This window comes from Aulonocara stuartgranti, assembly GCF_965226115.1.
Source record: "Aulonocara stuartgranti genome assembly, chromosome: 15".
Taxonomy (NCBI): Eukaryota; Metazoa; Chordata; class Actinopteri; order Cichliformes; family Cichlidae; genus Aulonocara; species Aulonocara stuartgranti.
The window spans coordinates 39,162,253-39,176,048 of record NC_138951.1 but is presented as its reverse complement, the minus strand read 5'-3'; the positions used below and the strand labels follow the sequence as shown (position 1 = coordinate 39,176,048).

At 41.7% G+C, this 13,796-nt stretch overlaps 1 protein-coding gene and 1 long non-coding RNA gene across 3 annotated transcripts in view; one reads left to right on the top strand and one right to left on the bottom strand.

Moving 5' to 3' along the window:
* Positions 1 to 1,717: 1,717 nt before the first annotated feature.
* LOC309689303 lies at positions 1,718 to 3,591 on the bottom strand. The gene is made up of 3 exons (XR_014271329.1): positions 3,339 to 3,591; positions 3,053 to 3,140; positions 1,718 to 2,350 (listed from the first exon to the last, which is right to left on the bottom strand). It is a non-coding gene; the product is annotated as an uncharacterized lncRNA (long non-coding RNA).
* Positions 3,592 to 11,902: 8,311 nt separating this feature from the next.
* Positions 11,903 to 13,796, top strand: part of atp13a3 (ATPase 13A3) — a 57,179-nt gene continuing 55,285 nt past the window's right edge. The window contains exon 1 of one of the 2 annotated variants that reach the window (XM_082505577.1): positions 11,903 to 12,174. The gene's annotated coding sequence lies outside the window, so the exon portion shown is untranslated. The remainder of the gene's footprint in view (positions 12,175 to 13,796) is intronic. The other variant, XM_082505578.1, reaches the window with a different exon arrangement.

Here is a 13,796-nt window from a genome sequence, read left to right as displayed (position 1 = left end):
TACTTGAGGTAAAGTTGCCTTACTTTCAAGCTTGAAACACCCTGGCCACTCTCCTCTTGCTTCTGGCATAAACAAGTCATTTTCATCTGCAGAGCTGGCTATTTTCTCTTTTTCAGACTATTCTCTGTGAACCATAGAGATTGTTGTGGGGGAAAGTGCCCCCACAATCATTCCAGAATTTCTACAAATGCTCAGACCAGTTCATCTTGCAGCAACAACTGTGCCACGTTCGAAGTCACTTAAATTATTTTATCTCCATTCTGTTGCTCAGTTTGAACTCGAGCAGGTTGTCTTGACTGTGTCTACATGCCTACATGCATTGATTTGCTGCCATGTGATTGGCTGATTAACGAAGATTTAAGCAGGTGTGCTTAAGAAGATGGTTTATGCATTTATATTAGAGATGGCACGATACCACTTTTTTATCAGCAATTTCCTAATGTTGTAAACCTGCTCAACATTTGGCAATAAACCCCTTTCTGATTCTGATTCTGATTATGTCCGATACCGATATCATAAATTTGGATATCTGCCGATACCGATATGAATCCGATATAGTGGTTTTTAATCAATAAAACTGTTTTTTTAATATCTTGCTGCTTTTTGTACAAGTTCATACTCAAGTTAAAAAAAACAAAAACACTAAAGCTATTCTGTTATACCTGTATGTAAAAAAAAATACACTGCACCCAAAATATTTCATAGTTCAGCAATACTGATCAATCTAATAAACTTAAACCTACTCCATCCTCCCTATTCTGGTATTTTAAAGAGTACTTAGCAGAAATATTAAGCAACCTAACTAATAGGGCTCTAAAACTCCCAGCCAAAAAAAAAAAAAAAAAAAAAAAAAATAGGGAACCACCCCGCACCCTCCACCTCATGATGCTTAATCGACGTAATCAACTTTAATTTGATGCAGTGTGAAAAAAATGCACAAAAATAAATTATTTTTCAAGAATAATTAAATAGATTCAACAGAATTGCAGACTGCACAGATGGTATCTTCCCAAAGGAAAAAGTACTATAGCTTACTAGGGTATATTAGACCTAATAGTTACTATATACAGTAATGGACTTCTATACATTTTACATCAGATTAAAACTTTGGGTGTAAGATTCGGATAATTTTTTATTAAAAGCTACACATTTAAAATGAGAATAAGAAAGAAAAGTATGTCTTTGTGCCCCCTTTTCCCTGTTAATGCCCTATCGGCCCCCCTGACTAAACTTTGCTAGATCCGCCCCTGCACAGTTACCAGCCATCAGCTGCGTAGAAAAAGATCCTGGTGTAGAAAGTAATATTAAATAAGTTCTAACAACAGCTGATCAAGGTTAAAAGTGCTGCTGTTGTTCAGCCGCTGGTTTCCTCTTTCTGGCGCAAAGTGGGCCAAAAACAAAGAAGAGAGACGGACTAGCGACAGAAAAGCTGATCAGCTGATCATTGATCAGTTTCATGATTGAAGTAGCAGCAGGAGAGAGAGAGAGAGAGAGAGAGAAGAGGCCATCGCTCCATAAATCGGTTGTTAAGCTTAACGCGGGAATGCTTTACAAACATTCAGAGATGAACTTACACACTTGCTTTACTTCTCTCTGGGATCACTTCCTCGGAGATAAAATGCTGGTTTGGTAGCGAGGCTACAAATCAGAGGCGGAGCCAGACATTTGAAACACCCGGGGCTTAGCCCTAAAGGGTAGTATGCATGTGGGATTTTTTTTTTTTTTTTTTTTGGGGGGGGGGGTGTTTAGAAATGACTGAAAGATTAATAGGCTCTGTTTTGAGTTTTGTTCAATAATGAATGACTTCATATAGGGAAAAATATATATCACATGTGCAGGACACCTTAAACTAGTTTTTTAATTAAGCAGCAAGGCAGAACAAAGTCGGGGGTGTATCAAGACACGAAGACTAAACCCCAATTCAACCAGACCCAGAACTGATCCGGAATTAAAACAGGACTACAAGAGTTCAAAATCAGGACTACTTAGGACTTAACAAAGACAGAACCAGAATCAGAACTAGATGATAGTAGCACTAAAAATCATCATAGACCTGCACTACACTTATTTTTTTAATTCTACCAAAGTCCACTATTTAGATTGAGAAAAGTTTATATAATTATTTAGCCTTGTTGTGCAAAAAAGCCTGCATAACTTAATAAATATAGAATTTGAAAAATAACAAACCTAAAAAGAAACACTAGGTACGAGATACACGAGTACCTATGATACGGTGATACTTTTGGTAAACAACCATTTGACTAACATGTGTGTCTCACCTGCTCTTGTTCATCTCTGTTCTGTCCTCATTCTCCATCTCCCTCTCTGTTCCTCTCTCTCCCTCTTTGTGCTGACAATCATCAAATATACAGTTGAAACCACATATTTATGTACTCTTCAGATCAAAACACAAACACTTTTTTAATTGTAAGATCAAATCAAACTAAATGTTTATTTTTTTAGATTGATAAATATAAAAAACATATTTGTTAACTTTAAGGGTAAAGAGAGAAACTATCTGTATTTCTTAATTGCAAATGGCACCAAATTGTATTCAAACTTGAGCCACATTTATGGAGCTCCACAATTCTTTTCCTGGTGTTTTGGTTGACATCTCTTGATTTTCCCATTTCAAAGAAACAGGCTCTGTGTTTTGCCTTATATGCATCCACAGGTGTGCCACCTGTTTACTCACATGGACTCTACTAACCTATCAGAAGCTTCTTCAGCTCAGAATGGAATCGTCTGGAGTTTCTTATTAATTAACAAACTTAGTGTACATGTACTCCTAAATTGGATCAAAGTGATAAAAAAACAGAAGGCTCTGTCTCTCTTTATTCTGACATTAAACTAATTCAAAAGATATTTCAATATTTATCTAACAAAAGTTTACTCTAAATTGATGTTGTACAGTAAAAAAATTTTCTCCCTAAAGTGTATGTAAATATCTGGTTACAAATGTGAATATCCTGCTGTGTACTGAAACCCCTCTTGTTTTGCATAGAAATATACTGAACAACATACAAAGCATAATATATAAAATAACATTTACCAGAGTTTTTTCTTTGAAAGAACCCTCTAATGTCCATTCTTATATTTCAGTACATAACTGAAACCGATTTAGTCGGGGAGGGTAAGAACTGAAAATATGAAATAAACACATGTAAGCTAAGACTCTTAAAAAAATTGCATTTGTTCGCTTTTCATTTCGCCATTTGTTGATTCACTTGAAGAGCAAGTAACGTAATATTGGTCAAGTGATCAGTTTGATATCAATCTTTCGTGATTCACCGTCATATTTACATTATTTATACGGTACGAATGATTTGCTTTGGTACCTGGTCAAACTTAAGCTCTCCTTAGTATGGCTGGCTCAGTTTCTCCAACAGCGCACTCACAGGCAGCAGCTGCCCCGCCCCCTCGCTCAGTCGCTTAGTGCCTGAGCTCGGATCATACCAATATCAGGGGGGATTCACGCACAGTCGTAAATTCCCACAGTGTGCACTATGTGCTTCGAATATTGTGTGTACTTTTTCTTTTATACAGTTGTCAGCCAGACATCTAACTATGAAAAATTACACTCCAAAAGACCCCGGGCTTCTGACAAAACAACCCGGGCTTAAGCCCAGTAAGCCACCCCCAGGCTCCGCCCCTGCTACAAATACACACAGCCGCGCTATCATGTGACCACACTGCTGCAACGTGCTACGGTTATGAGCCGAGTTACGCCATGTCACAAGTTTTGTGAGGTGCTTTTTTGATATTTAATGGATCGATTACATTTTTTATTTGTCTCCGATATCCGATCCAGTAATTTACGTCAGTATCGGACTGATACCGATACGTAATATCAGATCGGTCCATCTCTAATTTATATATCTGCAATAGATTTGTCTTAACTACCTTTGAAAAGTGAATGCACAAAAGCTTATCGAATATTGATGAATATGGAGATATCCCATGTATGTAGCTGTATAAGTCTTCAGATCAGTCATTGCAACCATAGTAACAGATTGACTTTAATTCTATATTGAAAAAAATCTGTCCTGAACCTTTCTGTTGGAGACTTGGCAATTAAAACTTTTTACCATCTTAAAAATAGACCCAAAGACAAATTGTCATTTAGGGGTCTGATGCCATTACAAACGCTGAGCTAGCATGGCTTGATCTGGGCCTCATGTCAGTCCCTTCTGAGGCCAAAAGAAAACAACCCGTGTGTCCCATATAAAAAGGTGGAATTTTGTTTGCAAAAGTGATGAAGAGCCTGGATTAGCACATCTGAAGCTGCAGTGGGGAGAGGATCTTTCTGTTTTTCTTGGCCCTTTGTCAGCGACCACTCCACTGCAGAGCATGCAAGGCACTGAGTGATTCGATCCTGCAGAACATTTTGTTCTTTGAGAGGTAAAATAATTTCTTTCTCATCACATAAAAAGAAAAAAGAAAACAAAAATATTCAGGAATTAGAAAAAAACATCAAATCACTAGAAGAAGCCTACGCGTCCCACCAAGATCAGGAAACATTGAACAAAATACGCAAAACTAAACTAGAATTAAATGAGATAATTGATAAAAAAAAAAACAAAATTCTTAGTACAAAGACTACGCCTACAAAATTATGAACATGGTAATAAATCCGGTCAATTTCTAGCAAACCAGCTAAAAATAAATAAAGAAAAAACAACTATATGTGCTGTTCAAGATTCATCTGGGAACACAATATATGAACCGATACAAATAAACAACATTTTCAGGGATTTCTATAAAACGTTGTATTCACCACAAATAAACCCATCTAAAAAAGAAATTGATCAGTTTTTGGACAACATAACTCTTCCAAAATTATTGGACACTCAAGCAATGGCACTGGATTCACCACTGACACCAGGTGAACTCCAGGAAGCCCTGATAAGTATGCCCAATAATAAGGCTCCAGGTCCAGACGGCTTTCCTGCAGAATTCTACAAAGAATTCTGGTCGATTCTAGCACCAGTTTTCTACAGAACGTTGTTGGAAATTAAAGAAAAGGGCAGACTTCCATCAAATATGAATTCTGCAAAAACATTAATCTCCTGCTAAAACCAGGCAAAGACCCTGTATATCCCTCAAGCTATCGTCCAATATCCCTTATAAATGTAGACCTTAAAATAATCTGCAAAGCTCTCTCAAAGAGACTGGAGAAAATAACCCCCCTCTTAATTCATCCTGACCAAACTGGTTTCATAAAAGGTAGGCACTCATCAACAAATACACGTAGATTACTTAATTTGATAGACTACTCATACAGTAAAAACCTAGAAACTACAATATTCTCTTTAGACGCAGAAAAAGCATTTGACAGAGTTAACTGGAAATTTCTATTTGCAACTTTACACAAATTTGGTTTTGGATCCTCTTTCATAAACTGGTTAAAAATATTACATAATTCCCCAACAGCTTGTGTTAGAACAAATGACCAGACATCCTCCAGCTTCTGTCTCTTGAGGGGCACCAGGCAGGGATGCCCACTCTCCCCTTCACTGTTTGCAATTTTTATTGAACCACTAGCAGCAGCAATTAGACAGAATTCAGTAATTAAGGGCATAAAATGCAAGAACGTGGAACATAAAATCAGCCTTTATGCGGATGATGTGTTACTCTTTCTCCAAAATTCACAAACCAATATCTCTGGGGTGATTGAATTGATAAACTCTTTTGCAAGAATATCAGATTACTCAATTAACTGGTCAAAATCTACAGTCCTACCGATTAATTGCTCCTTCCATAATTCCTCTTCTACACCACTGCAATCGGGAAATATAAAATATTTAGGTATTAATGTTTCTCCCAAGCTTGCAGATCTAACTAAATTAAACCATATCCCACTTTTAAAGAAGGTAGAAGATGATCTGGCTAGATGGAAATGTCTACCCATATCACTCATAGGAAGGGTTGCCGCTATAAAAATGATGGTCTTACCAAAAATAAATTATTTATTCTCAATGATCCCAACTAAACCGCCACAAGATTGGTTCAGATCTCTAGATTCATGTATGTCCAAATTCCTTTGGAAAAATAAACCCCCACGTATAAGCTTAAAAACACTACAAAAGACCAAGGATAAAGGAGGACTAGAACTGCCTAACTTTCAGCACTACTTCTTAGCCAACAGGCTTCAGTTTATCTCAGGATGGCTAAAACATACCCTCTTAGATGAACCTTGGCTAGATGTAGAACAAGCACTCTGCAATAATCTAGAGATCTCAGACCTACCATTTATCAGCTCAAACATCCAATGACATGAATGCTTTAAAAGCATCAACATCAGCTCTTCTCTGACAGCATGGTGGGAGTTTCTAAAATTGACGGCGTCTTCATTAATCCCATGCAAACGTACACCTATCTGGAACAACCCTGACATATTACAAAACAATAATATGATAAACTTTTCAGATTGGAGTGGTAAAGGAATCAAATATTTAGAACATATACTAGAAGGAACAGAATTTATTTCATTTGACAGACTAGTTACACAATATGGGATCAACAAGAAAAGATTTTTAGAATATCAACAAATTAAATCCATAGTAAAAAAGAAATTTAAACCGGGTCAAGTTGAACTACAAACACCACCAAGTGTGGTTCAATTTCTTACTCTTAAAACCCCCAAATTACTATCCAAAATATACAGAATGCTTTCTAAAACAGACGAATCAATATCACTTCCTATTGCAAAATGGGAAGCGGATTTATCAGTTAACTTAGACCTAAACTTCTGGTCTCAGATTTGCTTAAAAACCTTTCATCTAATCAAAAATCCCAGTCTTCAATTAATTCAATACAAAATATTACATAGAGTGCACTATACAGGTCATCGGATGTTCAAGATGGGCTTTACGTCTACCAACAACTGCTCACACTGCCAAACCAATTCACCGGACAATTATATCCACGCTCTTTGGTTCTGTCCACCAGTTCAGAAGTTTTGGCGCGAGATATGTGAAGACTTATCGAAGTGTCTGAAATGTAACATTCCAACTTCCCCCTTAGTGTGTTTGTTGGGCAGCTTAGATAATGTCACTTCAGAAAAGAATATCGCCCATATGGTTTTCACTGCCCTATGCATAGCCAAGAAAACAGTCCTCATGAACTGGAAAAATAAAAATAATCTTAATTCTAACCAATATAGAAATTATCTATTAGATTACATTAGTCTTGATACAGCCTCTGCCACCACATCAGATCAATTGCTCTGGGCTCCTTTGATCAGCTCCATCACCTAGTGGGGGTGGGGGGTCATAGTTTGGTCCCGCCTTCACTGTTGTGATTGGTGTGGGGGTAGGGACAGGCTTAGGGCGTCGGGGGGTTCCCCGGAGGCATCTTCCTTGGGGGGCTCAACCCGGGGTAGCGGTCATGTCCGGTTAGGGGCTCTGTTGGCTCTCAGGTGACTGTTTCCTCGTGGCCGCGTGCAGCGGGGCTAGGGGAGGGTCTGTGCTGACGGACGTGGGTTACTGACCTGGTAGCCTGGCTGCCCCTGGGTGGGTCCGGGATGGGCGTGAGGTTCTGGGGGCGCTCCGTCTCTGGGCTGGGACCCGGACTGGGCCTCGGGGGCTTGGGTCCTGGTTGGTGTGTTGCCGGGGTTGTGGGCGGGTGGGTGCATGGGGGCCCAGCCCTGGAGCAGGGTGCCGCCGGTGCATCGAGCCACCTGGGGGGCTCTTCAACTGGTGGGGGAGATTGTCACAGCTTTCCTCTCCTCAGGAGCTCCCTCTGCAGGAGGGGGAGATACAGGAGAGGTGGAGGAAGATCTCAGCCTGGGTGTTTATTGTCTTATGTAGTCTGGAAGATGAGTGGATGGTGGGGTGGGTGCAGTTTTCTCTGTGGTGGGGTTGGGTGGACTGTCCCGGGCTCTGTGGGGCCGGGCGGCGCTGCTGCACTGGGCCCGGTCTGGATGGGCCTGGGCCCCCTTTCCCTGGCGGGTCGCGGAGTATGGGGGTGCCTACTGGGGTCAGCGGGGGAGCTGGCCCCAGGGAGGGGTCACTTGCCCCTCCCTTCCTTCCCTCCCCATCTCCAGCTGCCTCCCTCTTCCCGCTCCACCACAACCACCCACACATGCAGGGCCTTGGAGTAGGGGTATGTCACCAGGGTGCAGAGGAGGCTACCCCCCCCCTCTGTCCCCTTCTGGCTGCCTCTGCCTCAATTTTATCCCACAACTTAGACATTCACATTACTCACACTCTCATTACACATACATATAGGATCTTGGGGGTGGGCACGATACACGGAATCCAAAGTACCATCAGGGTGTACACCCCACCCCTGGCGTCGTTGCCCACCTCTCAATTTTGAATACACGTAGACATTGAGGGCTAGCAGGAGGGACTATGCGCTTACCTGCTGCTCTCTGGCAGGTAGCTCCATGCCCCCCTGGGTTTTAAATGCACCTTAGAACACACATGCATCAACACTACATATGAGCGGGTGGAGGGAGGTTTGGAGTCTTCTCTCACCCCCATTCTCTGCGACCTGCTGGAGCGGGGGGGCTAGGAGGAGGAGTTGGCCGTCCGACTGCGGTCTGGAGTGTGGGGCCTTCCTGCTGCTGCGGAGTCGGGGCGGTCTGCCTCCCCCCACCGCAGGGAAAAGGGTAACACCACCTGGGTCTGGGTGCAGTTCCCCCCTCCAGGGGCAAGGGTACCTAGACCCGGTTTGTAGAGTACGCTTGGGGAGTGTGATCGTGTGTACAGCGTCTCTTTATGTCTGTCTCCACGTTGGTTGAGTGTGGAGTAAGTGCATATGAGAGCATGAGGGTGGGAATGGATGTTTGTGTCTGTGTGTGCCTGTATTTCTGTGTCTATATGTCAGGTTGGGTGTCAGGCGCCACCTCTCTGGGGACATCTCAGGCCCTCCAAGGTTTGGAGGCCTATCTCCCCCTACCACCACTTCCCCTGCCAGTGGCGGACTCCCTCAGACATCGGTGCGTTGGTGGTTCTTTGTGTCCGGGGATGGGCGTCCAGGTAAACACCGGCTCACTCCTTGGCGGCCGCTTATCGGGGCCTGGAGCCTGAGGCTCGCTCGGGCCACTTCGGAGGTGGGGTGCCCCCGGCCTCTCGGCCTGGGGCTCGGTCACTCAGGCACGGCTGGCTGCCAGCAGAGCTCACGGGCGCGTCACTGCAACCCCCCCTGGCTTCTGCTCCGCGGCTGCTGAGTGAGCCCTCATCTGGGACTCTCCTCAGCTCTTTCTGGGACAGTGGCGCGGCTGCCCCTCTGTTGGTCTTCCTTGGTCTCTTGTGTTCTGGGGGCCTCTGGATGTCTGGAGTTTTGATCTCCTCCATACCTGCTTCATGCCCTGGAGGACGGGGCTGTGGCCCCCCCACACCCTCTAGCAGATCATTACATGAAGGAACCTTTTTAAAAACAAGCGCGTCCATGCTCACAGGTGTACACAAGGGTGATCACACCCACAAACTACACCCTTTTTGGCTCCTACCTCAAAGCACACTGTGTTCTGTTGATCTTATGTGCTGCACAATAACGTTTAATATTTGGTATTTACTGTCATATTCCCATATATCATTGTGATGTTGTTTATTCTATTACTCTTGTTCTCTTCTGCTTGTTTTCTTTTTTCTTTCTCAGCAGGTGATCCAGGTGATTGATATATGCATTTTTTTTCTCTCTGCCCGTTCTGTTGGTTTTTGTCTTTTGCCCTTCTCCCCCGTCCCTCTTCTCAGCTGTTTCTTTCCCTCTTTCTTTCTCCCCTTCTTTCTCCCAGTCAAGTCTGTCCCGTATTCAGTAAGTGAAAATAAAATAAACAATAAAAGGTCAATCAAATGGACCATTACGGCAAGGCTGGGATGGTCAATTTGGTAAAGTAAATCCGTTGGGCATCTTTGTTTGCCTTTAGACAACAATTCTGATGGCAAAAGAGCCAAACGGGACAGGCAAAAAAAAAAAAAAAAAGAACATTTTTTTTACCTTGAAATTTGGCTAGCAAAGGGGGGAGGTGAATTGCACAGGAGTGACACAATAGTTGAAGTGCACAAGTGAGGAATAAATCAGAAACTAAATCTTCACTCATGAATACATGGTTGTTACTGAATAAAGGATTATATAATCGTGGGTTGCTGAATTTCTTTGTCAAAGGAGCAACTGATTTGGTATGTGTTTTACAAATGGGGTATATGAACTTAAGTTGTGTGTTCACTGCTTTTGGCAGGAGAAAGAATTATCTAGTTTTTATGAAGCTTGGCTGAATTAGGGATTAAATATGTCAAGTTTGGATATCTTAATTTCTTTTGATCAGTTCTTTGTAAGCCCCCAAGATTTATGAAGTTGCAAAAAGCAGAAAGCATTCAACATGTGCTCAATAAACACAGTGAAATAACTATATTTGTGGCTCTCACCTGGTTTAGTGTGCGCTACTATTCATGACAATATCATGGTGAAGTTTAGTGCTAGACTAAAGTGTTAATGCTATCTTATTTTAATAAACAACACTGCCACACTGTCATATGCGAAAAACTAGGGTGGCACTAGGGGTGGCACATGCCACCCCACGCCACCCCACACTGTCATATGCAAAACTAGGGTGGCACTAGGGGTGGCACATGCCACCCCACGCCACCCCACACTGTCATATGCAAAACTAGGGTGGCACTTGCCACCCCATGCCACCCCTTTAGATCCGCCCCTGATCCACAGAGCCTTTATACTCTCTTCTTACTCAAAACTGACCAAAGCAAAAATACTTTAAACAATGAAAGCTGGAATAAGCAAACCTGCTCTGAAAACTATGTAGAACGTAAAACAAACAAGCAAAAAATACAACGAAAAAGGACGATGAACAGCTGACAGAGCAGATATTTGATACCCCGAATCTCGGGAAACTCTAAAACTCTTACTCTATTTAGCAATAAAGCGTTTGATGGTGTTGGGATTCAGAGATTCTTTTATTGCTACCATATAATTTGCCTTATGAAGAATGTATTAATAAAATGTTTCACAGTATCATTTATCAGTAATATCTCTTACAGGGTTTATATTGCATTGAATATGTCTGTCATCACATTGACCTTTCTATTTTTACAGGTTGAGTTCATTTTATACACAATGCATAAATGTGCTTGGTTAAGAGTTGATGTTCCATTCTAGAAGGTTTTAAGCTTCACTGGTGAGAGTGTCCAGATGATACATGTTGAGAGAAGATGAGAACATAGCAGGTTAATTGCATGCATGCTTACAATACACATATTAATCTAGTAGCAGGTTTGAGTGAAGGCCTAAGCGTCTTCTACTTCAGTTTGAGACTGGCTGCAAAAGTACTCTACTTAGGGATTAATGACGAGGGTCCATTATTAGCTCTCAGAAATGCTAAGACCTGAAGTTATTACCTTGAAAGGCAAGTAATGTAGAAAGGAGAAGTTATATGTCGGTGTAAGGTTATATGTACGTGATGAACCCTTGTCTGCACGAATTGAACTTTTGCCCGTCTGTCACCATGTATTTTTGAACTGTATTGACGTAGGTGTGATATTTTGTCCTATAAAACCAGAACCCAATGTATTCTTGTCAGAGCAACCCATTCCGTATGCTGACGGTTGGTTGTTCTCCTGTGATAATAAAACTCATCGTTTGATTGCACTTTTCCGGAGCCTCCGTCGTTTGTTGTCTGGTCTAAAGTTGATCGATCTCGCAACAATGGCTTTCGTCATCGCTTCTTCTTGAGAAACTCTAAAACATTTTCGTAAATAACCAATAAAAAATCTGTACTTCCTCCTTACACTGATATTGTGCGTACACTGTGCTGTGTTAGAGGCATCACTGACTCCTTGCTAGCCCAGCATTATTTTATTTATTTATTTATTGCGTTCAAGGCTATAGCATGAGGCAGCGTTCCCTTTGCAGCTGTTATAATATTTTCTCTAAGGGAAAAGTGCTCGTCGCTTACTTACGTGACGTCACGCGAAAAGATGGACGTCACTTCCTGCAGTCAGACAGCCAGTTCAGGCCAGTTCATCGTTGCTGTAGTACTCGGTCTATCCCATTGAGCTGTCAACACACTGCAAGCCTCCTCTGCCGCGACAACATTTTTCTAATCAACTTAGCCCGTTTTCTCCGTCAGCGACGTTTTTCATCAGATAACAGCTACTTTCTTCTCAATATGACTCGAAGGTGATCTTCAGCGTGTCCAGGTGGTTCTGGGTGAGTGTCTTATAATGAAATATCTGTGCGGTTTTGCCTTCATCGCTGTCACCACCATCATCATCATCACCCATGTGTCTTTCGTTATCAAGCGCGGCTAAATGCTAAAAGCGGTATGGTTCTAGCTGATGCGTGTGGAGACGTCAGCCTCATCCTTCTAGCAGCACGGGTGGAGAATCACCACGGTTGCCTCTGAGATACAGTTTTCCTTTTGGCAGCGATTAAATTGGGAAAACAGCTCAACAGTGGAGGATACCTGGACGTTGTTTTTAAGCTAGTCAGGCTAACAATGCAACTTGGCTAATGTTAGCCAGCTAGCAAACATTCAATCATGTCTTCTTATCTGCCCAGACCCACCTAAGTGGATACCTGGGATTGTAGCCAGGATTGTTCCCCCGGAGTAATTTTTCCATTTTTAATACAGATCAGTTTTGCTGGACAGCATCCGGTCATATCCTTTATGATACTGACAGTACGTAGTGACAGAAAATCAAGAATTTTCACCCTTCAAGTTGTAAACATGTGCATGCCAGTTGCGCAGTTGTGATGAGCCTTTTGATCTGCAGAAGGCTTTTTTTCTTATCCAGTTATCATTTCGTTGGCATAAAAAGTAAATCTGAAGACGCTTTAAACTGTTGGGCGTACAGTTTAATCTAACACACCTGCTACATTTCATCCTCGAGTAATTTGTAGGATTGGAAAAGTTAATACACCTGCAATAACTACAGCGTATGAAAACATGCTAATAAAATAACTTTGACTAATGTTTGATAGCATTTAATCACAGGTCTTGTGAAAGGCTTCTCGTGGTAGCTGCATTGAGTAATATATATATATATATATATATATATATATATATATTTGTAAATATTTGATGTCTTTTCACTTTAACAGAGCCAGTGTTATCTTCAGTATCACTACAGTTAGTGACAATATGAACGTTGAGTTGAGTGGAGTAATATCCATTCCTCTAGATCTTCTTTCACGTGAGACCTTGAGCAATATGGGATTCAGATGTAAGATGAATTGCATTTATTCATAAAATTTGACACTATTGGTCTGTAAATAAGATAGGTCTGTTCAGCACTTAAAACTATTTTTTGTTTTAAACTGGATAAAGAAGAATTGAAGAACTAAGAAGCTAACTTGCCCTTTTACCCTTGGACTTGGCTCTTCTCTGTGAGGGAGCTTGAGGTCTTGTCGAGCTGAGCACTTGAAAGCGGTTTAAATTAAGAAGTTTGGTGCCAGTATTCCACTGTCCTTTGAGCCAGTGCCTGTAGGGCTTTTACAGGTGAGCTTGAACACATCAACCTGTGATGGAAGGCCTGCCAGTGTTAATTCAGAGCAGAGATGTCAAATATCCTGACATGGTAAAAGTCCTCTCAGCAGCCCAGCGCTGTTTGATGTGGGAGCCTCGGAGCAGTGTGATAGAGAAACGCAGCTTTCTACTGCTGGTATCACAGTTTGCCTTCAGTAAGACCAGAACACTCAAGTTCTCAGCAAAAGTGAGAATGCTTTCAATGAAAATAGGAACAACTGCAAAATTTAACAGACCAGTGCAAACCTGAGATTGCAGTGTCATGTTGATTAAGACTTTTTAAGGCTTTAGGTAGCAAAGTGAG